General features: G+C 38.9%; 1 protein-coding gene across 6 annotated transcripts in view; it reads right to left on the bottom strand.

Moving 5' to 3' along the window:
• Window positions 1–27,688, bottom strand: part of lrfn1 (leucine rich repeat and fibronectin type III domain containing 1) — a 176,747-nt gene that overhangs the window by 17,276 nt on the left and 131,783 nt on the right. For 5 of the 6 annotated variants that reach the window (XM_044119219.1, XM_044119220.1, XM_044119222.1 and 2 more), the window contains one exon: window positions 24,075–24,187. The gene's annotated coding sequence lies outside the window, so the exon portion shown is untranslated. Of the gene's footprint in view, window positions 1–3,871; window positions 4,075–24,074; window positions 24,188–27,688 lie in introns of those variants that run through there. The other variant, XM_044119225.1, reaches the window with a different exon arrangement.

The raw sequence follows: 27,688 nt of genomic DNA on the forward strand, positions 1-27,688 counted from the left end.
TTTCTGGCTCAAACTGGTGCTGGAGGATAGCTGCTGTATCTTTAAAAAAAAAAAAAAAAACTGCTCCTACTGGTTCACGTATCGTCACAACGGGGACTCCTTTGATTATAAAAGCAGGAATAATCTGGAAACATTAAGCAGCTGGAGTAAAAACGCCTAAAAATAAGAGAACCCAGCAGGAATCAAACAGGAAGTGAAAGTTGCTGTCTCTATTTATCACTTTGTAGCTGCTTTCTGCCGCCGCAGCCTTCCAAATGGATAGTATCCAGAGTTACAGATCCAGGAAGACGTGCACCTGGAGGCGTCGCTGCTCGTCTTTGAAACTCTTGAAGAATAATAAAAAAAAGCAACAACCAGGAGTTCAGGTGTCAATCTTTTTCGTAGCGTTCACTGGGAGAAGGAGAGCATGCTTCTTCACCCCTTCGGTTGCAAGCTTGTGGTGCGAGTTCATGTTAAGACGTTTTGAAAATTTAATTAGGGCACGCAAACTAAAAAGACAGAATAAATGTAACGTCAAACATGAGTTCAAGTGGCAGAAAGGTTTTAGAAAAGTGCACCATTGCAAGTTAAAACATAATATGTCTTAGTGGATCTTATTGTGATAACAACATGATCATTTTAAGGGTTTCTTCATCAGCTTTGCTGAGGTTTTTTTGTTGTTTTTTTTAGCCTAAAAATTCTAATGTAGCAGAAGAGTTAAAAGGCAGAATCATTTCAACCAACTACGCTTTCAGTCTCCTGAATTAAATTTGCCTTTTTCCGACACCACAAACGATCTTGGATTTAATCAACCCTAAAAAAAGTAATGAAGGTGTTTCTCTAGAATGCTTTGACTTTGAATAGATCACTAGAGAATAAATGCTTTGCTCTGCACAGTTCTCTCCTTCTAGAAGGAGACACTACTTCACTGTCTACTTCTAGAGACAGTGAAGTAGTGATAAGTAAGTAGACTTCTAACAAATACTTGATTGATTTTGCTTAAAATTGTGCAAAATTTAGAGGCGTTTGTAACATCATCCATGTTTTTGTCTTGGCTTTTTATTAGCGTCAGTAAACCGTTTTGGTTTTGTCCACTCTGAACCACATTTTCTTAAATTATGAACATTGTTCTCTCTTCAGTGTACCATGCTATTTATGAAGTTTAGTTGTTTTTTTCGTGCCCTTGTCCAGACTGATACCTTTGTAGAACGAGATCCTTCAAATTCTTTGCAAAGTTTTGCAAACAAAGTACGCAAATCTCAAGGAAATTATACACGAAAGGCTGAACTTTATATTTAGTAAATATGTGTACCAGAGAAAATCTGCGCTTCAAAATTTGTTCAAGAGTTTCGAGTTTTTGTTTTTCGCTCGCATCTTCTCACCCCCAAAACATTGAGACTTTAACAAGTGTTCACACATACTTTCAGAAAAATATTTACATGGTAGCGGCTAACATGTAAATATGAGATTGTTGCATATTGTCAACTTCCTAAAACAATCCCCCAAATAATTTTCTGCCAAAAGTTATTTTTGCCAATAAATCACCACCTCTGTGTTGCCAAAAAAAATAATGTCATTCAAAAATAAAATCACTTTAGGCAAGATGCGACATTGGGCATTATTTTAGGAATGTATGTAGAAACGTAAATCTGAAGTGACTCAAACAGCGTTATCCGTCATCTATAACTAATGAAAAACTCATCTGCCTATAGCCGTTCAGCTGCAAGAGCATATTCTTGATACAACTTTGTCACTCAGGAAGCTGTAAATGCCAATTAGAGCGGGCTGGCAGAGCACAGCTAGGTGCCCTTGTGTGACTCCTGTCAGAGAGCAGGCATAATTATTGACAGGCAGAGTTCATCGGTGTCAGTTCGCTCTCCCACCAGCGGACGCCTGAACCCAGGCTGCGGGCCCCGGGGATTTCTGGTCACATCTCATCAAGGTGGGCTTAGGGGGTGTTTCAGCAAACAGGAGGAGGATTTGCATATTATAATTATTTCTGCATGCCAACAGTCTTCTCAATTAGATCCCACAAAGCACTGCGGCTCTATAAACTTTAATTGTAAAAGTCTCCTTGAATGAGGGAAGAGGGGAAGTAGAAAAAACAACAAAAAAAACGGTCTCGCTGGATGTGTGCGCTGTATTTCCACACGCTGCCTGTTGATAGAGCCTCCAGCTTATAGATTCGTATTATATTTGTATAAAATACTGCAGTATCATTTTTATACGTTTATGTGTCACCTACAGAGGCCTCCGCACTTAGTGGTGCCTTAGCTGAGGATACAAAGGCGGTTCTCTTGTGAACGGTTCTGTTCCTTCGACCAATTAGAATGAAAACAAAAAGAGATTTTTGTGTGGGATAAAATGCAGAGCAGTCCTGCACCAAGCATGCAAACTGGCTTCCCTATTCTCAACAGCAAGTATGGTACGCCTACTAAACATATGCGGATGGCAACTCTTCAACGATAAAATGTGTAAATGCAGCAGGAAGACTGTTCAGTGCAAATCTAATAGATTAGTTATATAGAGTATATATACACACAATTTTAGTCTGGTGTTTACATATTCATCTTTCGAATGGAACACAGCGCAACATCCCATATGGACCAAAAAATGCATTGTCCATTTATAAAATCTCTGAAAATAAACTGGCAATATAATCTATTTTATTAAACATCCAACCTTTGAATAAATGCATTTACTCATCCATCAAAAAAAAAGAAAAAAATCATTCACAAGTGGCACAATCATTCCAACACATAATTCCTGTCCCCTAAATGATAAAAAGCTTTGTGTCTAAGTTTTAAGCGTCTAGAAGATTCTAACTAGTCAACCATGATTTTGTTTCTGTGAGATTTAAATATGACACTAATTGATGTCGATCCTCTCCAAAAGGAGAGGAAAACAAAAGAACAGGCCATTCCAGTAAGGCAAATATACTTCAGGAGCAACTGTAACAAGAAATTAACTATTCACCCTAACTTACATTGCAGTTCAAGCCAACTGCAAATGTAACAAACTAGGATGTAAATTTATCTACAGGTCAAATTGGGAAGGGTATTTTGTTCAACTGCAATGGAAAAAAATAAGCTTAAAGCATATTTTTTTAAAAGGAAAAAAAACGGCAACATCATCTCTCTGAAAATAAACTGGGAGGTCTGATAGACTAATATTTAAGGAGAGCAACTGCATATTAGTTGCTAAATGATAAGTAAAATTGGATTACATAGCTGTAATTAATGCCAGTTTCACCCATTACACTTTCATTAAACGATTACATGAACAGAGAACTCCATGACTAAACGAGGTGAAAACATACAAATTTTGTACATATAGAAATTCAGGTTATATTCAGGTTTCCGCAAGTCAAATTTAAGACTTTTTAAATTTGACTTGGTATTTTTGGTATTTTTTTTTTAAATGCCAAACTATAAATATAGGGGATGGTGGGAGGATTACAATCAAACACAGCTCAAACTCTGGACCCAGTTTTGTGTTTCTCAGACGACATATGGCTCTCTACAGTTTTAATCCCCATAGCGCTAAATTTAAAACGTTTCTTAGCACCTAACCTTGAATGGGTTGGCAGTAGAAGTCAGCCAGTGGCAAAAACAAACGCACCTTCCCATTACAGAGACAAAAAGGCTAGCAGGCAAGCTAGCTAGCAGTCTAACAGTAGCTAGTTAGCTGTAGCTTCAACCGCCTTGAGTCCCAGAACGCACTGAAGATGTTTGGGTGCGACTCAAACATTTTCTTGACAGCAAAGGTCTGCGAGACAATACAACTACATTAAAACAGAACCATATTATTTCCTGCTCTGCGTAAAGCCTCATCAACGTCTGAATAAGAGGAACTGGCTGCCCGTTCTTCAACACCTCAGTTTTATCGGTACCTCTGCGTTTCTGTGCTTTTCCTTGTAGCGTTATGCTAACATTCTCCTGTGCTCCATTCTTGAACGCGCCTCTCTCTGTTTCACCAGGACGTCACTTCCTGGACTCCTCCACAATCAAACTCTCGCTCCTCAACCTTCTGGATCATCAACCGCAGCCACCAGCTTCTCCAACACATTTCCCTCCATCGAGTTATTACACAAAGTTGCTGAAATATCCATGCGTATGAAAAAAAAAGACACAGATGCATAATTAAAAAAATGAAAGAAATAATTAGATTTCATCACGTTTATTCAGTCGGGAAAGGAAATGTGTTTAATGAAACAGCTTCTTTCTGAATTATTGGTATCTCTGCTGTCAATACCTCACCAGAACCATTTTTCCAATATAACGGCACCAAGTCTACTCCAATAATCTCTCAAAAGGTTGGAGGACACAGAAAGGAATATTTCACCATCGCTCCTCATCTTTGGCTCAATCCACAGGTGTTGTGGAGGATTTATGTCAACAGGACGGAGACTGCCATATAGAAGGTTGATTTTGTGTCTGGTGAAGAATTTCTTTGTTTATATGGCCATATGTTAACTGGACTGAATGTACTGTAGCTTTTCTAGTCACTTTTCTATTAACCCGCTCAATGCGCTTTTGCACTAGAGTCACATTCACCCGGCCACAATAATAAGACACTTTCACACATCAACATGAAGATTGAGAATTACAATCAAAATTCTGGTTTTTTTATTTTTTATGACGCCGTGCATTCAAACACAACCAGAGCAGCAGTAAACTCATTGGAAATGCTTTTTCACGTATATCTTCTTTCCTTCACATCAAACTCACCTGGAGTATTTGCTACTGAAAAGGTCGATGTTAGTCTAATCTGACCAAAGCATATTGTCCCAGTCAAAGCCCAAGTAAATTCAACATTGCTACATTTGTTTGTTTTTTTTTTCCTTTTCCTGGCAATCCTTCTAAGCCACGGGTTGGCATGTCCGAAGCGTCCCATGCTACTTCCCTCACACTGAGATTTAAAGAGATTTTATGAAGGCGTGCCTTTCATGTGCTCATTTTGATTAATCAATCACAGAAAAAAGAAAAGAAAAGTGTGCGCCCATTTCATTATAACTTTTCTTGTTTCCTCACTTCCAGCGGACCAGTGGGGGTTTGTAATGCCTGTAAGGGTTGTTTACCAGACCGTACAAGTAGAAGCAGGTGATGCGTCGATTACAGAAGAAGCTAAAGGTCATCAATTAAATGTAAATTGATGAGCTCCTCATCGGTACGGTTTATCTATAGTTAGCTACCATAGTCCTGGAACCAGTTAAAGCTGTAATAGGTAACTTTTATTTTAAAAAATATATTTCTTTACATATTTGTTAAAACTGTCTATGCTTTGACAGTATAACACGAGACAGATAAATATGAAAAAATGAAGCTTTTCTGTCTCCTATTGCTATCTGCATAAAAACACAACTCTGTCAGAAACGACCAGTCAGAGTTGTAAAAGCTACTGTTACGACTGGTGTCGTCAACTTAAGTAAATCTGAGTGTGCAGGTGCCCGTCTCTGATTGGCTCCTAGACGACGACGGAGACGTCCAATTGGTGGCCTCCCGGAGGTGACGGATAGAAAAGCTGCTGACGTGGACTTCCTGCTCTCCATCCTCAGCTCATTTCAACCCGAGGGTGGATCCTTCATGTTAAGATCTGGCCACCCCTAGACAGTTCGTAATTGTTACATACTGCAACTTAAGGGCTGAAAAAAAAAAAGAAGTTTTTTTTTGCTGTAAATTTCTCTTTGTCGATTAACTTGTCAATCGAGGAAAGAAACCAGTTACTGTGCTAAGTATTGTGGTTTGGTAAAAGAGATTATTTGGCGCAAGCTAATTACAAAACCTCTAGTTAATTAGATACTGTTTTAATTGCTCCCCATTACTAGCTTTTTACCTTCCTTAGCAATCTGATTACTGTGCCTGGTGGCAAGATAATACGTGTCCTCATTCAGCCTAGTGGGCAGAGGCTAAAAGAAACAGCCTCTGAGTCACATCATATTTATACACCAGAGAAACAGAAAAGCGGGAATTGCTAATTGAAGCACAGAGGCTTTAAATTTGACAAAAATTTCTTTCCCAACATGGATCATTTTTCTCTCTCTCATCAAATAAAAGCACACAAACCATGTTATATTGTTTAAACAGAAACTGAACTGAAACGAGCTTGTAATGCCACTTAATATCCTTAATTTTTTTTCATTTCCACACATTGTTGAAGCATTCTCTTCACAAAAGACGTCGTTCCGCGTAACGCTACCTACAAATGTCAAGCCACTCGAATAATCAAAGATAAATCATTCTTGATTTAAACACAAAAAAAAAAAAAATGAAAAAAGATAAGCAAATAATTTCACTTTATGTGAAGTGATTGTTTCTTGTTTTTGGTGTTTTGTTTAGCTTTTTATTTCTTCTTTTGCTTCCAGCAGCTGAATGCTGATTACATTACTGTATGTCACCTGTACCTTTCATTGAAATAACTGCGCTAATCAGAGGGACTTGTAATGAAATTACCAAATGCGGCTTGTTCCAGTCGGGTACTGTTTATGCACAAGTTACCTTCATGAACAAGGAGGTAAAAAAGAAAAGAAGCAGCCTTTAACTCGCCATCTGCTCGCTGTCGTGATTTGTGGAATCAACAAGACAATGCGATGCCCCCGGATTCACAACGGCCGCTTCAGATCTGCTTGTGCTGCGTGAGACGTTTCCAGGGCGCTTCATGCACAAAGAGGAGCTTTGGCCTTTTCTGAGATCCAAGTGTCGAATTAAAAACCACTGTGGCGCTAATGCCAGTGACAAACAGGTTTATGTTGACTGATGTCCGCGGGGATGGAAAGATTTAACTGTTTGCCTTCCATAAATAAAAAATAAAAAAATGATGACAAACATCAAAACCATAAATAAAAGTAATAAATTAATATGGGTAGAAGTGCCGTAAAGTAAAAGTAATGGCTGCTAGTGATAATATATTTCTGTGTTATTGCAGAAGTGCCTCGTGGGGTTTTTATTTTTCCTCCTGCGTTTTCAGAAAAACAATAATCATAGCAAAAAATAACGACATTGTTTTTATGCTCTGTGACATAGTTCATCTATTGTGGTTTCAGGTCTGTGATGAATGCCTGCAGCCCGCAGCCAAACGCAGATGTATTCATAAGTGGCGTCTAAAATGGGAACAGCATCATCGGAGCTTTCATTCAGAGATTCAGGCTGGAAATTGCTCAGAGGAGGGAGGATTTACCAGGATTTGGAGGCTGCAATCAACACCGTTTTGCTTTATGTTCTTTCTATACACTTGAACATTACTATGGAGAGGGTTTGTTGATGGCAAACAAGCTACAGTAGAAACATCCTGCTATAATAAACACTTATCCTCTTTATTAATGTATTTGTTAAAGGAAAAGACGATCCAATCCCAGCTGAGGAAATGATTGCTCCCTAAACTTGGTAAGTGCTTGTAACCGTCTTGAAATTCTTGGTGGAAAGAATATCGCTGTGCAGGAATATTATCCAACACTTTTTTGCATCATGTGAATCACATGACCAACAACCGGATGTTGTTGGTCACGCCACATCTGGCAGAAAACACGAAGAAAAAGATGACAGGAAGTAGCTGGAGGATGACGTCAGCATGTTTTTCTATTGAATCATTAAGAGAACAAACCTAATCGATCTCATTGATGTTTTGGATCAATTCACCCACCTCGTCCTGGTTTGCACTGGACGATTGTCCTGCCTCATAACCCAAACGAGCTTGATCTTAAGATCTCAAATGATTCCCTTCATAAATATAATCCTCATTTAAAAACTGCATTTTGCATTCACTCCAGTAATATTTGTCTCAGGATGATCTGACATAGATAAGTATGACGAAAAAGCAAAAACAAACGAAATCTGTGATGGAGCAAAAACTTTGTGAAACCGTTATTTATTAACTGCTTGCTTGGAGTTTGATGTTAACTAAATTTAGTGACTAGAAACATTTGAGCTGTCAACAATACAGAAGTGCATCACCGCTCCAAGCTCAAAAGATCTAGGGTTTTGTGAAAGTAATTGCACTTTTATTGGATTTATTGTTTAATGGTACGGTGAGATTGCACTAATGCATTCCAGGTTTAACTTTAACAGCCCTCCTCACAACCTACAGCTTTTGATTAAAAGCAGGAAGCTGTGTTAAGATAACTTCTTAATGTCTTTGTTTACTTGAAACAAAAAGGAAAAAAAAACAAAACAAAAACAAAACGAGAGCCGTGCTCTAAATTGTTCTGAATGCATTCCAAAGTGGGAGCCATAAATTCTTCTTCTTATTATTATTGATGTCTGGAGCAAGGGTAACATGTGAGACAGACAAGTGGCTGTAAAGCATAGCTTTGCTAATATGTTTGAACTATAAACAAAATTATTGCATCTTAATTACGCCTTAATTTGTAAAGAATAAAAAATAAATAAATACAGAAGAAAACCAATTACAAAGAAAAAAAAAATCACTCTAGGTGGGTTTGCTTCTACCATACAATTGCAGAGATTGGAATTACAAAAATAAATTTGTAAATTTTGAAAAAGCATTTTTTTTAAATAATAAAAGTTTTTGCACTGGGATGACAATGTCTTTTGGCTGTAGCAGAATTAGTGTATGTTACAAAAATGCTATGGAAACACTTTTTGCGCATCACGCGAGTCATGTGATCGACAACCGGATGTTACCGCTGGCGGAAACGTCGAAGAGGACGGCAGGAAGTGGCAGGAGGATGATGGCGTGGCACGTTTTTTTTTAATGACTCATTGCGTGGCCAAACTTATTCAAACTTATTTCTTATGTAATGGAAACAGCTCAAATATAAAATTTAGTTTTTTCAACATTAGCTGAATATCAATGGTCAACACGTTGCGTTTCGGAGCATGTGTCTGACGTGTAACAACGTTGTGGAGAAAAGCTGGTTCCAAATTGTAAATAACTGTGCAAATCTATGAAAAATAACACCTTATAGGCACTTAAATGCAGAAATATTTCATAGCAGATTGAAAACATTCGTTAATGCACAGTTTTTAAATCTTCTTTTTTAAATGCGAGAAACCCAAAGTGGCTCTGGTCTGATTCGAGTTACGTTAACTCTTCGTCAAGTGGTCACTGCTTACAGCACGTCTGCAAAAGCACATCTGAATACATTCCAGACTATTTAACATCAAGACACCGACAAGAACCGGAATGATTGAACACACTGGCTACTAAGCTAAATATCTACTAAGATATTTAGCTTAGTAGAGTGACGACTCGCCTTTACAGGGTCAACTGTGGCTGCCAAATTTGTCCCAGAGAAATTCCTACACTGGACAAAAAAAAAAATAATCATGAATCAGCTGTAAATACTTTAATAAAGTCAGACGCTGCAAGCAAACAATTTGCGTAGAGGCAATAAAAGTGAGCAACTTGCTATTTTTAGACTCCGTAAGCCTTGGAAACCATGAACTGTTGGCAACGAAAATCAGTAATTCACAAAACTTCATTATTTCATTCTCGTCTGTTTACAGTTTCTGCATAATGTGATAATTTGCTTGTATATTTTCTTGTCCTCTGTCCTCATCATTGCATTTATTGACTTGCTGCTCTGTTTCTCTTGTTCTTTGGTTCATTAGCAGAGAGTCCTTCACAGACTCTATAGACAGACTGAAAGAGAAAAAGGAACAAATCAGATGAATTTTCTTTGTCGGTTCCTCTTTGTTCTGTCACAGGAGAGGATTTCAAACTTAGTTTCAAATCTTCTTTGTGAGGCTCCTATGGCACATGGGTGCCCTGCTCTGGATGCCTTTTATGTGCCTCGGCGCCACATCTAATTCAAGCAAATGGCTGATTTACGTCCTAGAGGGAGCATTTATTAAGTGGATAATCTAAGAAACTTTTCCTGCTGAAAAATGAACAGAATTAATTGTACAACAAGGCTCCCCAGCACAGATCTATCATTAATATAAACTGTTTTCTGTAGCTAGGCCGGTTTTCCTTCTGACTGGTTTATTATTCAGTGACTATTCGTTTAATGAATAATGCAGTTCTGTGATTTTTACATCTTCCAGAGCTGCTGAATTTTGCACCAGTAGCCGGGGTTTCTGCATGGTAATTGCAGTTCCTGGCTTGCGCCGACTGTGTGTTGACATTTGTATTTACGTAAAACAAAATTTGAACCGACTGGAGGACTATACATTTTAACAGAAACATTACATTATCCTTTCCCCGCATCGAAACAGATTAAGTAAACACACGATGAATACAGATTAGCTAGTAACTAAATGGTTTCTGCAGAGTCTTGGGAGATGTTTTCCAGGGTCCTATGTTCTTTCTATTTTTTTTTTAAGTTTGTGATATGATAAATCGAAAATACAAGTGGTAGAATTGGGTATACAACAAAGACAAAAAATAAAAAATAAATAAAAATAAGCAAAACAGGAAAAGAGTCCAGTGTAGTACTTTGGATATTTGTAGTGTTTGAGGTGAAAAACAGGACAATGTTAAAATTACTGATTATAGTTACTACTACTAAAGAAAAAAAAACCCCAGATAATAATAAACTATTCAGTTTTTTGTTGATATTTAATTAAGGAAGTAGCTGGGGAAAGAGGACTTTTTATGACGCAACATCAAGAAGTAGAAGAACTCATTAGTATCGTGGAAGCAGAGGATTCGACTCTGGAGAAGATCTTGAAATTCTAAAGGGGGGAAACTTTTATGAGTTCACATTAGTTTGTTTTTCTGCTTTAGTTATAGGATTGCTTTGAATCTGTTGGGTTTTCCAGTGTTGGTTGTCTAAGTGCCCCACCCCTTCTGCCTTCTTATAGGTTAGATTTTGTGTTCACAATCCTTTTGTTATTCTTAGTTGTCTTTTTTCTCAATTTTTCTTTAATAGAAAATATTTGCATTTTCATGGAGTTCTATTCATTTTTAGAAAAATTAAATAGGATTTTTGTACATCTTTCACCTAGTTCCTTGCTGCTTGGTCCCTGACGCAGCTCCTTATAGGATTTCTTACATGTTCTTTCAACAGTCGCAACACGTTTCATCAGAAACACCTTCGGGCCTGGGAGCCTTAGCGTCTTCAGAGGGATCAGTCAAAGAATTCACAGACAGCATGATTCCCTCTATCTGCACTCACATGAATGCGTTTTCACACAACGCTGGGTCAAGGTTGAAGTTCTTGCACAAACACTCAGCGGGGCTCTGCGTTCTCCACACACACACACACACACACACACACACACACACACACAAAAAGAAAACAAAAAAAACTGCTTACACTTGCATCTTCTGATGCTGATGATAAGTTGAAGACAAACTTCTGATAATTGACCTTCCTGCAGCACAGCTTGAAACGGATGGGAGGTGCAGAAAACGTGCGATTCAGAAAGGGAAATTCAGCAAAGTGCAAGGAAGCAGCCTGGTGCAGTGACTGTGATCCACGTTTAAACAAGGTTTTCCGACAAAAACCTCGTAGTTGAATGATCTTCTGATGTTTATTGCTTACTAGCAAACACTAAAACTAAAGATTTGAGTTGGTGAACCTGTTAATCGCTTCGTGATGTCAATCTGAGAGCATTAAAAATCGGCACAGAGCTCGTCCCCCCCCTCCCCCCTTCCCAACCAGACCCTCAAGATTAAATGACCTCATTTATCATTTTCAAATATCGCAGGCTTTCTCCTTCAGAGTATCATTTAATTACAAAAAAACCCCACAAAAAAACAATTGAGATTAATTACCAACATGATCCACATGAATAAATCTTGTGCTAACTGGATGCAATAATAGAAAATGTGTGCGGCTCTAATTGACGCAGACGACGGTATTCCAAAACCTCGAAAGGCTCTGATGCTTGTCTTTACGTTATAACCTTTCTGGCAAGCTAAAGAAAAAAAAAAAAAGAAAACAACTTACATAAATGTGGGCAGTGCAGCTTTAATTTGACAAAACTTGGATGAAAAGCCGTCGCAAAGCGGTGTTACGTAGGATATCTTCCAAAACATATGCCGAAGGCTTTAGTAATTTTGTTTCTTAGTCAAATAAAGCACATTGCAATGTAACATCGTTCAGAGTTACAGTGGGTAAGCAAATTCTCATCAAGTTTTAATCTATGCGCTATTGGCTTTTAGAAAATGATTGAATCAAAGTGCTGGCCTTCAGTTATTATCAACTTGCCACCGTATCTGTGCTTATCTAGCCATGGCAGGTGGGGGCGGGGAAAAAAAACCCCAAAACACTCAAACTGGTTGTTTGTTTTCATGCAAACTTGCATACTCAATTTGCATCTTCATGTGAGAATGTTTACTTGAACATTTGCACTGTCCTGACCTTGATTTGCTTTTATTTTCTGCAGCACACAGATGTGATGAAATGTCGGTGTGTTTTTTCCCCCCTTCTACTTTTTATATAATCTATAAAATAAGAGCTCAATCAATGTACTGTGTGCAGTTGGAAGGTAGCAGTATTAAAAGAAAAATAATAATAATAACCTGTGCCCTCTATCGCCTTTGATGCCCTTCATACCCCGACTTTAAAACTGAGCAAATTGCAAATATGCAAAACGTGAGCAGAACATCATTTGCAAGATTCAGTCTAAAAATATGAAATATTTTGAACATTTCCCCAAAACATCCTGAAGGTAATTAAGGGCTAGAGAGGCCCCATGAGTGTTTTTGATGAGCTTTTCATGAGCTTCTTTGCAAGGGTTTTTGCAGAGTAGATTGAAATCTTGTTTCATTTTATCTGCTGTATAAGAGGGCAATATATCTTGTAATATAATTATTATGTATTTTTCTTTGTCACATGTCTAGTCCATTTAAACCAGCTTTAAATAAGGGGTGGGCCATTTATCGCATCGTTTGTATCATTTATCGTGATAAATCTCTGAGAAGACGTTATCTACAAGTGTAACGGGGACAGAAATCTCCTGTATTTTCACTGCTGCTAGGAATGCTAAGTTGAACGAACACCTAAGCTGTGGGAGAAACACACCGATCTCAATCCACCCTTAACTTTTTCCTGTGTTTTTCGAGGCTAATGGGAAAAATTGTTCTCTGTGACTGCCTTTTTTTCTTTTTTTTTTTTTTTTATGAATGTGTTTTCCTGCTTATACCAATACTACTACTCTACTAATATTCCACAAAGCAGTTAAAGTTAAAAGCTAAAAGCATCCATTGAAGTTGAAGCACACTGGTTTAATTCCCTTAGGGTGGCAGATTCTCATATATAAAAGAAATATCTACAAGGAGCAACGTTGTGTTTATTCCCAGGAGGTTTGATAGTAACAAAAATACCCCCCAAAAGTCTTTTCAACCATGCATGTTGAATAACATTTTGAACAGATTAAGAATTAAGAGAATAGTGGGGTTTTTTCTAAAGCATTTTTTTTCTCCTGTATTTCAGTCGGGTCGTATTGTTTACAGTGGAAAAGTGCTCTGTGTCTTTTTTTTTCTTGTGGCTTAGCAAAAACTGCAGAGAATACGCTAACTTTAACAAATGGGTTTATCTGACGAGTACAATAACATTTTCCTGCTGTGGGACAAAAAGTGAAAACGCAATTTTGACAACTGCCATCTTTGAGTCTGCAGGTGTCACTTGTCATCATTTTGTAAAAGTTGGGGTCTTTGAACAGATAGCAGCCCTGGGAATGCTGAGCTGGTGTTTAGGGGACCAGCAGCTCTGACAGAGCAGAAAAAGTCCACATAATGTTTTCTTCCTAGCACCAGATTACACAAACTTTTGTCTTTAGAACCACTTCATGTCTTTGAGGCAAAGATTCAACAAAGTTTGAGAAAAATTCCTCAAAGATTTCGTACCATATCGACATGATGGGAGCACACCGTTGCTGCAGTTTTAACAGCTGCACATTGGTGTTGCTAATCTTCCATTCCACCAGATGTCATGTTTGGATTGAAATCTGGTGACTGGAAGCCACCAGAGTATAGTGAATGTGTTGTTATGTTATTTTCTCGGTCCGATCTAAACTCTTTGACTCTCCGAGCCTCAGGATCCTGTTCTCTGAGGACAGGAGTTACGATGTTCTGCTGCTATAGTCCATCTGCTCTAAGGTAGTTTGTTTCGTCCATTCAGAGGTTGTATTCCTTGGTTGTAAAAGTAACTATTTACAACCAAGGTATGTCTATCTTATTTACTTTTATTTCTAAGCCGTTTCGGTCTGACTGCACTCCTCTGATCCCTGACATCAACGAGACACTTTCTTCTATTCACCTGCCACTGCCTGGACATTTTCCGATCATTCGCCGATCGTTCAAGAATTAGTCATGGGTGAAAACCTCAATAGGTCAGCAGTTTCTGAAATACTCAGGCGAGACGGAGACAACCAAACACAAACAACCACAACCCCTTAAATCTACTTCCTCCCTAACTTTGATGATCGCTTTGAACCCCAGCGTGTCGTCTTGGCCACGTTTAGACTCCTAAATGCAACCAGTTGCTGCCGTGTGATTGGCTGATTCACAATTTATTGTCCCAAACCTTTGGTTTTCCTAACACTAATCCACCAATTCTGGATACAACAAAGCCGAGTTGTTGCCCTCATCACATATTTACTTGCTCAGCTTGCGCACATCTCAGAGGTGAGTCAACAACATCCAACACTGCTGTAATTAGAACAGATGCAACGTGCATTATCCTCTGGCCCAAGTGGATCCTGATGTGACATTTTCTGCCTCCAATTACATTTCGCAGGGAAAATGGGGTCAATTTATTTAATCCATGACATATCAGTATAACTGGCAATTATGGGAAAGAAATGTTTAGAGTGACTGAAGATAAGCTTGCGTCACACTTGCTGAGTCCCTAATCACGAACCTGCCAGGCCCAGCATTTGAGTGAATGAAGTATTTATCTCTCTCGCTCGCATCAGTCACGTAATTATCTTTTATCAATATCCCTTTTTAAACGGGCCGTTTCCTTCAATAATGAAAAGGCCACAGTTACACAAAACAGATTAGCTGCTTTGCAGAAGTGCTGATGTTTTACTAATTTTACAGCGGAAATGAACGTTAACAAAAGCTAATCTGGCATTAAAACTCCAATCTTAACCACTTTGGTAGATTCAATTTAACTTAATAACTGTAATCTCGTAATAATAATAATAATTAAAAAAAATCAGGGCTACTGATGGAAACAATTGTTAAGGATAAAGGCGTTAAGTACTGAAAATGCAGTGACTTTGCCACCAGCTACAGGAAGTTCATTACTAGTCGCTGTTGTTGTAGCTTTGCTATAAATAATGAGTTCACAACCTATTTGATTGAGGTTGCTTTATCAGCAGTTGCGCTTTATTTTCTGCCTTTAGTTAATTAGTGAATTTGATACATTAGCCGACGAACCAAATTGCAGTCCGAAAGCTATCAAGCTGGAAACAAATTAAGGCTGAAAAATGAGGACATTAGAAAACATTCTGTGGAACTGAGCTAAAAGGGCCTTTTTTTTTCTTAGAGGGGAAATGTGACTTCACTTCTGAGTTATACAACAGGAAGTTTTTTTGTTGTTGTTTTTCCAAACTGTCTCCCTCTCAAATAAATGCAGCTATGACGTTCAAAAGCCGAAACAGATTTAGTCAGGGAGACGGCGTAAACAGAGCTGCCTCGAATTTTAATGAATTTCCTAATGAGATTTTATGATAATGTTTTCGCTTTGAACTACAATGACAAAAAGACAGGGCAGAACTGTAAGTTTATTCTTGTTTTTAGGTGTCATCCTCTGGTATTATATAAAGTAGGAAATGGACTAAACTCACCAACCATACTGACCACTCAAACCTCTTAACACTAGAGCCGAATCCACCAAGTCGCAGTTCCAAACGCACATTTAGCATCGATACAGATTTTTAGCGGAATAGGAGTCCAAACCAATCATCCACTGCATACAGGAAACAGGCTTCTTAGTAGAGTGACATCTCTGACATCGATATCTTTTGCATCGATCCGATACCAAGTAAATATAGGGTCGGTATCACCAGTACTGATACCGATACCTTTGATTATTTAGCTTGAGATATATTATCAAAAGGTTTGACCTTAAGGGTTTTTTTTATTTTGGTCGAACCTAGGACAAAAATTGGACAAAATTTAAATTCGCCTACAAAATAAATCTGTGAGCATTCTTTTATCCTAAAAGAAAGTACAAATAACCATTGGACAGAATAAAAAAATCTATTGGTAGATTTGAGAAACTACAAAACAAAAGGAAAACCTATCTATCAATCAACAGATAGATATCTATCTATTTATATAGATATCTAGACAGACCTATTTGTCTGTCTGTCTGTCTGTCTGTCTGTCTGTCTATGCTAGTAGCTGGATATTATCAATATATACGATCTCTAAAGCACACCACTCATGCTAGTACAGGTGCATCAAAATGAACTGATGCACCTGTACTTGTCTGAGTGCCATGGCTCACTGGGAGCTGGAAGCACAGATTAACTGAACAGACCGTCTGTGAAGCCTGCAATACCAACACTGAATGTGACTGATGGTTTCCAATTGCACAGTTCTATAATTTACTTCATGCACTAATGCAAACCATAATCTTAGTCAGCAGGACAACCAGCACAATCCCATTATTGCACTTTAATATAGCTCTGCCCATGCCACTTGTCCATAATAGTACACCCATGCAGATTCATTGTGCTGCCAGGACCACTTATAAGATCCCTGCCTCATGTGCAACTCCCCCACCTCCTCGCTCTCCCCTGCCTATGAGCCAATGCAAATTACAGTAACAACTTGGACGTGAGCATAATCTCAAGTGGTGCGAGCTGGGCTCCACTGCGAGGCATGCAGGCAGATGGAAGCGGAGCCTCTGCCAGGTCTCTCTCTCTCTTCAGGGGTCCGTCCCACTCGTTCTGCAGCACGGTAGACAATGGAAGGAGCCGCAGCTCGTGAGCACATATCGTCTGCTGCTCTCCTGTGGTCTGCGGCCCATATGCTGCATACGCCGGTAGATGTTGTGAAATGGAGAGGTCCTCGCCCCCATCACGGCGTCGTTCGGAAGAAATGCGCAGATGGACGGCGTGTAGCAGCAGCAGTGCGTCATGAGCCACTTACAGAGCACAGCAAAGGGTGGAAACCTGAGGAAGGACCCCCAGATGTTCACACTTGCGATGAAAGTGAGAACACTCAACTTGTACCGCCGTGAACTGGGAGGTAGAAAGAGCTTCGCTCTATTGTGATATGCTGCATATTCATAAAATCATACTTTAAAAAAGGCAGCCACTCGTGTTCCCAGAGGAGTCGTATAGAATTTTAATTTCACTAATTAATTAAATTACTGCTACATTTTTTTTTGTTGTTTTAATCAATGTGTCAAAAGCTTAACATATATTCTTTATTTTTATCGCAGCAGCATTCGCCACACCATGGTTTTATCTGAAAGACCCAAGCTTTAAATTACATTATTCATGCAGTAAGGAGAGTAACCCCAAGTTAATATCCGATTGATTTTCACAAAAGTAACAGAGTGCGGTAGATGGTGGCCATGCTGTTAAAGCTCTGCTTGAGCCCTTATTGCCAGATCCACAGCCCCGAATGTTTGAGAGCATTTCTACTGGTGAAAGCAAACGGAGAGAGAATTGACAGTTTCTCTTGAATCCAAGTCCTCAAAGCTTAATGCGGTGTAACTTTTAGATGTGTTTCCGCTTTATCACACCTGCATCAAATCATTTGGTCTGTGTAAACTGACTCCATGCTGAAAGAAAAAAAAAAAATCCACAATTGCAAAGCTCCTGTATGACTTATTTTCTCTTTGATTTAAACTTCTCAGTTGCAAGGCACCAAAAATACCTTCGTATGAGGTGCTTATGCTGTACACTGTGGTGCGAGGCATTACTGGGAATGTAGATTTAATTGTGTAATCTCACTTTTCTTGAGCGTATCTCACAGATTTTCTGTAGAATTTACATCAGGGGACAATAATGGAGTAATAATAGGCATGTATTTTATAGATGTCATAATGCCATGCACTCTAATTACGATTCCCTCCAGGATGTTGCAATGCTTCTTTTTTGAGATTGCAGAGGCCTGACACGACTGATTTTGCAGCACTTTTTTCAAAAAGTCGTGGTCAAAGTTGCAAGCTTGTTTAAGACTTGATTTTTGCAATAAGATGGCGTTGGAAAAAAAGTTGCACCTAACCTTTCCAAAAAAGAGACACGATTTGAAGAAAGTTGACATTAAAAGTGCGAATAACATTTTCAAGTACCTTCCTGAAATAGCATCCTTAACCGAATTAAAATCATGTCCTGAGGAGTTTCAAAGTGCTAAAGAAGAATTCCACATATGATCATTCAAACCAGCATGGACTGTTTATGTCGTATTATATCTCAAACCAACAAAAAAAACAAAAAGGCAAGTGCTACTGTATAGTGTCACATATGAATTCATCTTGCAGGTTTGGTGTTCAAGAGACCTGGTGAAACAGGAAGTTAAATTAGCATGCAGTTAAGGGGATTGTTCAGAAAGAATGAAATACAGGAAACGCTAAAGTGATTGACCAGGTTTGCGGAAAAGTTGCAACGATTGGTGAAAATTGCAAGTCTGTGCTAAATCTGAGCAAAACTAGATTCATTTGTGAATCTATATTAATAGTTTTGATCGAAGCATCGCAACTTCCTGGAGGGACTGAATACGGTTCTCAAAACCTTTGAAAGGGAAAACACGTCCATAGTTCCTCCTCTTTGTATGTGAGGGATTTGTTTTGGTTTGTTTTCCAAAAAACTTATATGCTGAAATTGAAGATTAGAATTTTCAACATTTTTCAAAGTGAGAAAAGTAGATTTAATTTTGATGCTTTTGGTACATATTAACAAGAGAGATGCTAACAAATTTGCTTACATCAGAATCTCATAGAGGTTTTGACACACACACACAAAAAAAAGCCACACACACACACACACACACACACTTGAGCATGCGTCTGTCCACTCTGCTGAACTTCTACCACCGACTCTAATTTGCCGGGTCTGAGAGACGAGACTCTCTCCTGCTCTGCAATTTGCGACGCCCCACCGATTTCTGCACAAGCGAATAAAACGAAATGTATGAAAAGTGAGCCACAAGTAGAGAAAAAAAAAAATCCTCTTGTTGCGTTCTTAGATGGAAAACTTGCCTTTTTTTGTGTTCAAGCCATGCAGTGCAAGTGTAAATCAAGCAGTAATCCATATTTTGTACAGGATGAATAAACTGGAGGGTTTGAGGATGTCTACACGGATCACACACTCCTTTTTGTTTCAGAGGCTTGTTTATGCTCTCAAACACTTACCGTGCTATTCTTGGCCATGAACGTAAAAGGATTTTCAGAACTCAGTTGTGGGGCCTTGTAACTAATGAGGATACTTATGGGATAAAGTTGCACCTCCACGAGTCATTAGGCACGGCGTCGAGATTTTAATGTGCAAACCAGAGTGCTCAGAGACAGACACGTGTGCAGAAAGCCTCAAACAAGGCAACTTCCCTTCCCCCCTGCACGCAACAAAGATGGCAAAAGAATATGACGTACGAGGAAATTAATGGACGGTGAATCAGCTGCCTGTCAAGATGTGGATGTTTAAGTGATTCAGCGTTCAATGTGTTTGCCAACCCTGAGAGCGTCTGCGGCGAACAAAACGATATCTGACTGACAGGGGGGGGAAAAAAATAACAGAGCACTCCAAGACGGCGAGCACGGCTCCCCCCAGAGCCGGGCGTCTGCTGCGTGCCACTTTGTGCGCTTGCAGGTGCGTCTTGTTGAACCAAATTCCTCCCTCCACCTCCCCCATTTAGATTTCCACAGACGTTGTTCTAAGATGCGGCAATCGCCCGGGTGTGTCGCTTAATTTCTTCGGATGATTAGAGTGGATGATAACAAGTATCAGGTGCAGAGATGGAGGTGATATCTTCTTCTGAAGCCTGAAGAATGTCCCAGAGCTTCCCACTCCACGCCTCTGTCACTGATCTCGGCACTTGGTATTCCGGGAAAGACTTGGCAGCGAAGAATCATATCGCTTTGACAAGAAAAGTAGACTCTGAGACACGAGACAGGGTTTGGGGAGGAGAAGACGGATGTGCACTTGAATTTTAAAATAACACCTTGACCCCACCCCTCCTACCCTCGTTATTAAAATAAGAATATTCAGAGCATGCGTGCAGAAGAGCGTCTCTGCAGTTTGTAGTGCCATAAATGTGAGCAATGGAGGATAAAGGTGGAGTAGCTGTTCGCTGGCCGCCTTACTGCCCTCAGACTTGACAAGTAGGATTAAAAAAAAAAAAATGCTTAACAGAGCATCTGGGCATTTGCCCAATGTGTGCACAAGCAAGAGTTGCCTTTTTTCTGTTGTCAGAAAAGAATAAATTTAATTTATGAAAGAAAAACGGACTTAATGATGGGAATAAATGTTTTTGGGGACACACAAACAGCAAGATGTCAAAATATGCAGAGTTATGCAGGCTGTTGTAGATGCTGCTCGTTATGCATACAATAAGGAGGAGGAGATGGAGGGGGAGGGGGGAGTGTTGTTATGTTCAATGCTGTTACACAAGCTGGGTAATTAGCTTTGCTCTGGTGTTCCCTTTGAACCAGAAGAGGACAAGTGGCAGCCATCATATTTTTCTGTTCAGTCCCTGACCAATAATACCACAAAGGTTACAGACCACAGAGGGTCAGAGGTTCACAGATCATCTCAATTCCTCACACATTTCCCCAGGAGACCGGGGCAAACACTCAGCAATGCAAAGTCACTGGAAGCAAAGTGGATCGAATGCAGCAAAAATGTAACAGTGCAGAACCTGGTCAGAGTGTACCACATAGATCTGTGGTTCCCAACCCTGCCCTGCATGTTTCCCTTCTTTGATACACCTGATTCAGGTAACTGCAGTAAACGCCGTCAATGGAAATCAGCTGGGGCCGAAGCAAGGACACACCCAAAACATGCAGGACAGTGTGTCTCGGAGGACCAGGGCTGGGAAACACTGACATAGATCCTTTACAAGTTTGTACCTCGCATGCATACGGTTGCTCTGAGCTGACTGCCCTCTGAAGAGACTGCAAGGATCATTTACTCTAACATTTCTTGAACAGAGTTTTAACTTATGATTCTGTACTTTGCATTTTATAGCCAATCTAAGATACAGTCGGTGGCACAGCAACTTTACATGGGAGCTGATCATCACAGCATATGGATTGAATCAGTGGAAATACGTAGCTTAGGGTTAATAACGTCAACACAAAAAAACTTAACTTGAACCTAACTTTAACAGTATTGATGTCGTGGTTAATTGTACAGTACTTTTTGTAGCAAATGACTATGTCTCTCGAAGCGCTGTCTACTAGCAGCCAGTAGCTGCTAGCAGCTATATATTAGCTACTGGCAGCTGTCTGATTCAGACTTAGTCTAAGTATAAATCTGAGACTTAGACTTTTGAAGTTAGTGATTATTATTATCTTCAAGTTATAATATGTGACTTAAGCTCAACATTCTCTCATATGTGTTTGAGATTCATATTTTGAATTTAAATGATTTTTAGGCCACACTATTGCACAGTTATTAGCAAAGTTAGCCAATAATGACTATTTAGGTTAGCTAGCAACAACTGGGAGCAAATTCATTGTTGAAACTTCCTCTTCTAAAACATTTGTATCACAGAATGTAAGGAGTAAAATATGGTGACCAAGTGACAGATAAGATATGATTTGTAATTCTGGGAGAGTATCATGATTTGCTAAAAATTATCTGCTAACATTAACAATGCCAACAATGCTAACATTGCTAACGTTTGTGTCTGCTTTGAAGCTGAACTAAGAGCTATTTCAGAGTCTGGATTGCATTTGATAACCAGTATATATTTTTTTTAATATTAATTACACTGATTACTCCATAACTGTGTAATTATTTACAGATTATATTATTTGAAAACATGACTAATTATTTAAACCATATTCTCTTATTAAAAATAAGTGTTATCCCAGAATATTGCTCAATCTCATCTTATCTCTTTAATCCAATATGAGGTGTCGTCTGCTGAATAAGTGACATCTTGTATTTTTCTAATAAAATTTTTTTTCAAATTTTTTTAATCAATAATATGACAATAAGATAAAGTTTGGAAAATACATTACAGGATAAGAAGACAGTCATACTGTTTTGCCTTTCATTCTATATATAGCATGCTTACAGCCCATATTGTTGGACATCGTTTGTTTGCTTGGAGGAAAATCCTTTAATCTTTACATATTTGAAGTCTCTCGCAGTGGGATACAAATCTCTTGAAAGCCGGCATCCACAAATCATGTTGCTGTCAAGTTGATGAGACTTCATGAGCAGCTACTACATCAAAATCCCAAAGATTTAAGGATCGCTTTGTTGCCGTTAGTCTGCATCGCTTCGACTTTGGAGGGTTTTTTTGCATTTCCCTCTTTCGTGAATTCGTAGAAGGAACACGAGTTGTCATAAAACTGAGCTCACTGAATCTAGTCTGTAAAAACAAATTGCGTTTACATCATTATGTACATTATTTGACATACACTAATCGTCACGAATCTCCTAATTAATGATGTGCTTTTGTTTTATTTAAACCATTTTCTTGGGTTCATTAACCAACTTCAATTAATTTTATAAACAACAATTTAGCTCGTAAGGTAGATCGATGACTCCCTGCGGCCCTGCGAGGAAAAGCAGTCTGCTCCTCTTGTTAGAATCGATGGACGTGTATTAAGTGAGTTTGTTTCTTGCTGTTGACCTTACTTTTAATCATAGGCCACATATTGGCTTTTAACCTCAAGACTTATTGAGGTTAGAAGCGATTTATTTATTACAAAACCAGCTCTGATGTGTGTTTTGGCTCATTGTGCTTGGACATATTTTAGTCCATATTTCCAAAAGGACAAAAACAAACTAGAAGCTTCTGGTCATTAGAAGCAATGACCAGAAGCATAAAGGTGAAGTTGTAAGACCTGAAAGTGTTGTATTATTAAACAGTATAGTGTCAGAATCATGCTAAAGGTCTGTATGTTTTTTTTTTTGCCATTGTTCATTGTGGCTAACTATTAAAATGGAGACTATCACCAACTTAGTTACAAGATAATCAAATATTCCAGTGAATCAATTATCCTCAAGCAAACATAAAAAAATTATTTTGGAATAAATGACGAAGATCATTTGGCTTTTGGAAACCAAACACCTTAACTATATTGAAAATTTATCAAAAGGGCAGAAAGAGGTTGAAATGGATTCTGACATTATTTGGAATAGAAGAAAATCCAATGCAAGTTTATATTTGCACAATTCGTTTTTTTTTTATTATTTACTGTAGTGTTTTTTTTAAAAATGAACATTTTTGCACTAAATTTCCATCTTTTCAGAAATACAAAAGCAAACCCCAAACATTGATGAATTGCAAAAGAGCAAAACAACACAAACACTATACGGTGAGCTCTCCATCTCATGATCTATAAAAGTAAATGAATCGTCTCCATATACAGTTCATTTTTACCTGTACGATTACGTTTTATTTTCTGAGTCAATCTTCTGTAAAAAAAAAAAAAAAAGGTTCAAATAAATCAAGAAAAACATAAAGCCTCATACTTTTAACAGATATGTGAAAAGTTTTCACTTGAACATTTTATTGCTTCTTAACATGAAGGGTAACGCAGCACGTTTTACTCACAAAAACAAAACCAAGCTATGAATTCTGTCTAAAAACAGCTGTTTAATCTGCCGTAAGCAAGAAGCATTATGAACAAATCAACTTTAATTAGCCAAATGTAATCCACTCACCCCTCCTAATGCACATCACTGTGATGTTTGCATTCCAGAATATTAATTTCTGATTATTGCGCATCTATTCCCAGGCAGTCTCTCATGTCTGTTTATTCCCCTCATGTTCACTGCAGCAGATTCTTCCTGTGCCTCAACCTGCTGAGTAACGCTGGACACCGGAGTTAAAAGTCCAGAAACAATAATTTGACCCACTTCTTCTCGCAACCTGCAGTTTTGCTCGACATTCTGTGTGAAGTTCCCATACTGTCCCACATGGCACCGCAGCTTGCCGCTGCATTTTTCACTTTTGTTTTTTTTTTTGAGCTGCCAGAGCTCACTGTGCACGGGGCGTGAAACCACTCACTGTCAGTGTGTAGATATTCAGACAAAACTTACCAAATATCAAGCCCTGGTGTCCATCACAGGTTCAGCTGCAGCATCCTGAACAGGCAGCTGCCAGACAGTCAGGGCGATGCCAAGGACTCCAAATGTTATGAAAAACAAAACTCCTAAGAGACAAAAAAAAAAAAAAAAGTGTGTGATATTCAACACAAACACTTCAACTGCAAGAACTACCTTTCCTTCAAGGCGCTTCAAAAATGTTCCTAATGTTTTTATTTATGATTATTTACCCACCAGAACAGCTCATGAGGTTTCACAGATTGAGATGACGCATCTCAATCTGTGAAACGTGTTTTGTTAATGTCCTTGATTTATTATGCTTTGAAATACACATCAATGTTTCTCTTTATGACTGGTCTTACTGTAGTTTGCTAATTTAAAATGTTTTAACATGTTCATGGTAAGTCATATGTTTCAATAATGTTTACCTCTCAAGTTTCTTTGCCTTGCTATTCAATTGGGTGATTCAGCATTTGAAACCTTGAATGTAGAAACAGCCACGGGCTTTCGAATACATTTTATCCATAACTATATTTTGTTGACATGCTGGTTTTTCTCTAGCTGGAGGACCAAAATAATGTTATCCCATTTTCATTGCTGGTTGTTTAACATGACAAGCTTTATGTGCTGAACTAAGACCTGTCCTTGTTCGATGACAAACCTGTTGTAACGTCTCATCAAATTTTGATATTCAGATCTAGATCATTTTGCAGCACTTGATTGTGCTGTAAAATTGTGCCATTTTCCATCACTATCAAGTAACTATGTTACCTTCAACTGGTATAAAAAAGTTGTATATATCAAACATTACTTAAATTACTTCACAATTTGACGCCTTGAAATTGGCCTCTGTCTCTTTAAGAAGCTTCTGTTTATTCCAATCCCCCCAACTTCACAAAGTCCTCATAACCAGGCCTCTCATTGCTGTTCGCATCTGCTCTTGTGGTGCATTCACATGGAACGCGTTACGTGCATTAAAAACAGGTTCAGACGCTACAAGTTCGAGACGCATGTGGACTTTGAACGCAGACGGTTGACATTTTGATCTACACCAAGCATTTCACTTGTCAGAGGTGTCTGGTTTACATTCAAAGCACATGTGGAGGATCGTGGAGGGCGGGTCAGACTCATCAAAGTCGCTCTAGTCATTGTTTTCCGTTGCAGGCCTATTTGTCAGACACGTCGGATGGTCAAAATGCTTCAAATCGTGCCGTGTTAGATACGTAAACTGCGCTGTGACGTGCCTCTACACAGACTTTGAATGTAAACCAGATGCACCGGAAGCACAACACGCTTTTGGTGTGAACGGATTCGGACCTTTGAACTCAGAATTACTTTGTATGAAGAGCTCAGCAGACTTGCCGTTCCACCAGGTGTTTGCTGATTGCTGCTAACGCTAGTCTGGAGGAACTGAGGAGGCTGAGAACGCTGCCATGGTGATTATTTGTAGTCTTTGTGTTTGCAGACTTGAATTTATGCATGTTGGTAGATAATCTCCGCTTTGCAAACCTAATAATTAGCACTAAATAAGAGTAGGGAAAAATAGAGGAAACTCCATTATTTTTCTGTCATCCTTTTACATCATTTGTTATTTATATTGGTTTATATTTAGACGTTTTAAATAATTAGTCTTCATTAAAATGTTATGATTTTCACTGTCATGAAATAAATCCTCAACTGAGAAATGCACAGAAACCACCACGCTTTCTTAAATATGTGATTGAATATGTTCAGTCGAACAGAAATAATTCATTTTAGACCATTTTTTCTTAGTATGTGATGAATCCATTAATGTACATTAATATCATGAACATCGTGGATCAACACCAGGCTTCTTTTAAATTTTTTACAAACGGAATAGCTAAATGTGAACAAGCCACTATCGAGAGCTTTTTTTCCAGCTAAGTTTAGCAGGCCTTGTAACGCACTTCCAAACAATATTCTACTAACAAAGGAGGCCGCATTTCTCAACACACTAGAGATGCTGTCATACATTCATAATCTCATTGACTGAGCTCGCTCCTTTTTCCACTTGGCAGCTTTGGGCGCGATATGAACGCTGATCTGATTATGAAACAACAGGAAAAGAAACATAAGCAGCAGCGGAGGCAGCGGAGAAACTCAGTCGAAGATACCACGGCTATGAATGTGTGTCCTGACATTAATATTTCACTGCATCACCGTAGCTATAAGAGAACAAAGGAGCTCGTTGAAAAATGTATTATGTTTTTTTTTTTTTTCTTTCTGTAAAGCTTTGGAATTCATCTGTGCGAAACAGAACGGGCGAATCTTCTGCTCATGATGAGGTTTGTGCCAAAACAAAAAACAAAATTGGAAAAAATCGGTGAGTAATGCCTGTGGATAATTACGACCTGGTTTAAAGTGAGGGTATCGCCAGTACGTATACACACACTGGTAGAAATAGGCAACGATCTCTGAGAGAGGTCATTTTTTATTGCAGCATTCCTGCTTCCTGTTTGTTTTTTGTTTCTTTTATTGTCTTGCCTTTTATGACATTGAGAGGAAGGTGACGGTCAAGGTCGGTTTCTCACTTGTCCCACAAAACCTCAAAACCATCGACATGACACAGTCATGGCTTCACTTGCGTCACGCAATACATGCGAGATTACCAAATCAGGTGAGCCTTCTTGCATGAAAATACACAACTCTGCACTCAGGTTGAAGCGTTTCTGCGCACCGGTTCGCACTGCGACAGACTCTGAAGCCTCGTCACCTTCCGCTATTCATCCGGACGATGAAGCAATTATGACGTGAAGCCTTTGCTCTTCGATACATCGTCCCTCTTCCAATCCCACTTCATCTCGGGCTACACTTGTATCAGAGTTGAGGAAATTAAGGAGATACAGGGTAAAGCGTGTTCAAGAAAAAAAAAAGAAAAGTAGAGGTTCCAAGCAAATCATCACTTAGGCAAGAGTGAACGTTCTGATGTTGGATTGGAAAACGCTAGTTCTGTTTTATCTCCGACGTTTCTTCCCTGGCTGTGTGAAACAATCCACTCTCTAAAGCTCCACAGCCACACCATTTGACCTCTCTCTCTCTCTCTTTCTCTCTTTCTTTTCCCCCTCGCAGGTATATGAAGCAAAATGATCCGCAGTGGCACACAGCTCTGGCCAAAGGACAAACTACATCAAGTCATTATCCATCAGAGTGATCCCTTCATATCTGTGCCAGACAAAGGCAGTTGTTAGGGAAACAGTCATTCTCTTGTTCTGTCAGCTGTTACTCAACGTGCCAACGGGAGCGGCTGAGACTTCCGTCTTTGGCCGCGTTCAGTCGCTGGAGAAGAACGGCTGTGGGTGGCATCACAAGAGGGAAAGAGAAGAAACGAATCCAGCCAGCCAGCTGGGCTGGTGGAACAATTCTAAATATTTCTTCCAAAATAACCTCCACCTTGAAATTCATCTTCGATATCAACGTGTTTGTTGGACATGAGCAATCCTGACAATGTTTCTGTTGGTTGTCTCTGAAAGTAAATGATCAGAAATGGAAAAACGGTGAGCGTGTTAGTACGTCATAGCAACCTTTCCTGGAAAAAGCGCGAAAAATGGAAAAGAACTGGAAACAACCTTTTCATCCTTTGGCATTCC

Source organism: Gambusia affinis, linkage group LG06 (genome assembly GCF_019740435.1).
Source record: "Gambusia affinis linkage group LG06, SWU_Gaff_1.0, whole genome shotgun sequence".
Classification (NCBI taxonomy): Eukaryota; Metazoa; Chordata; class Actinopteri; order Cyprinodontiformes; family Poeciliidae; genus Gambusia; species Gambusia affinis.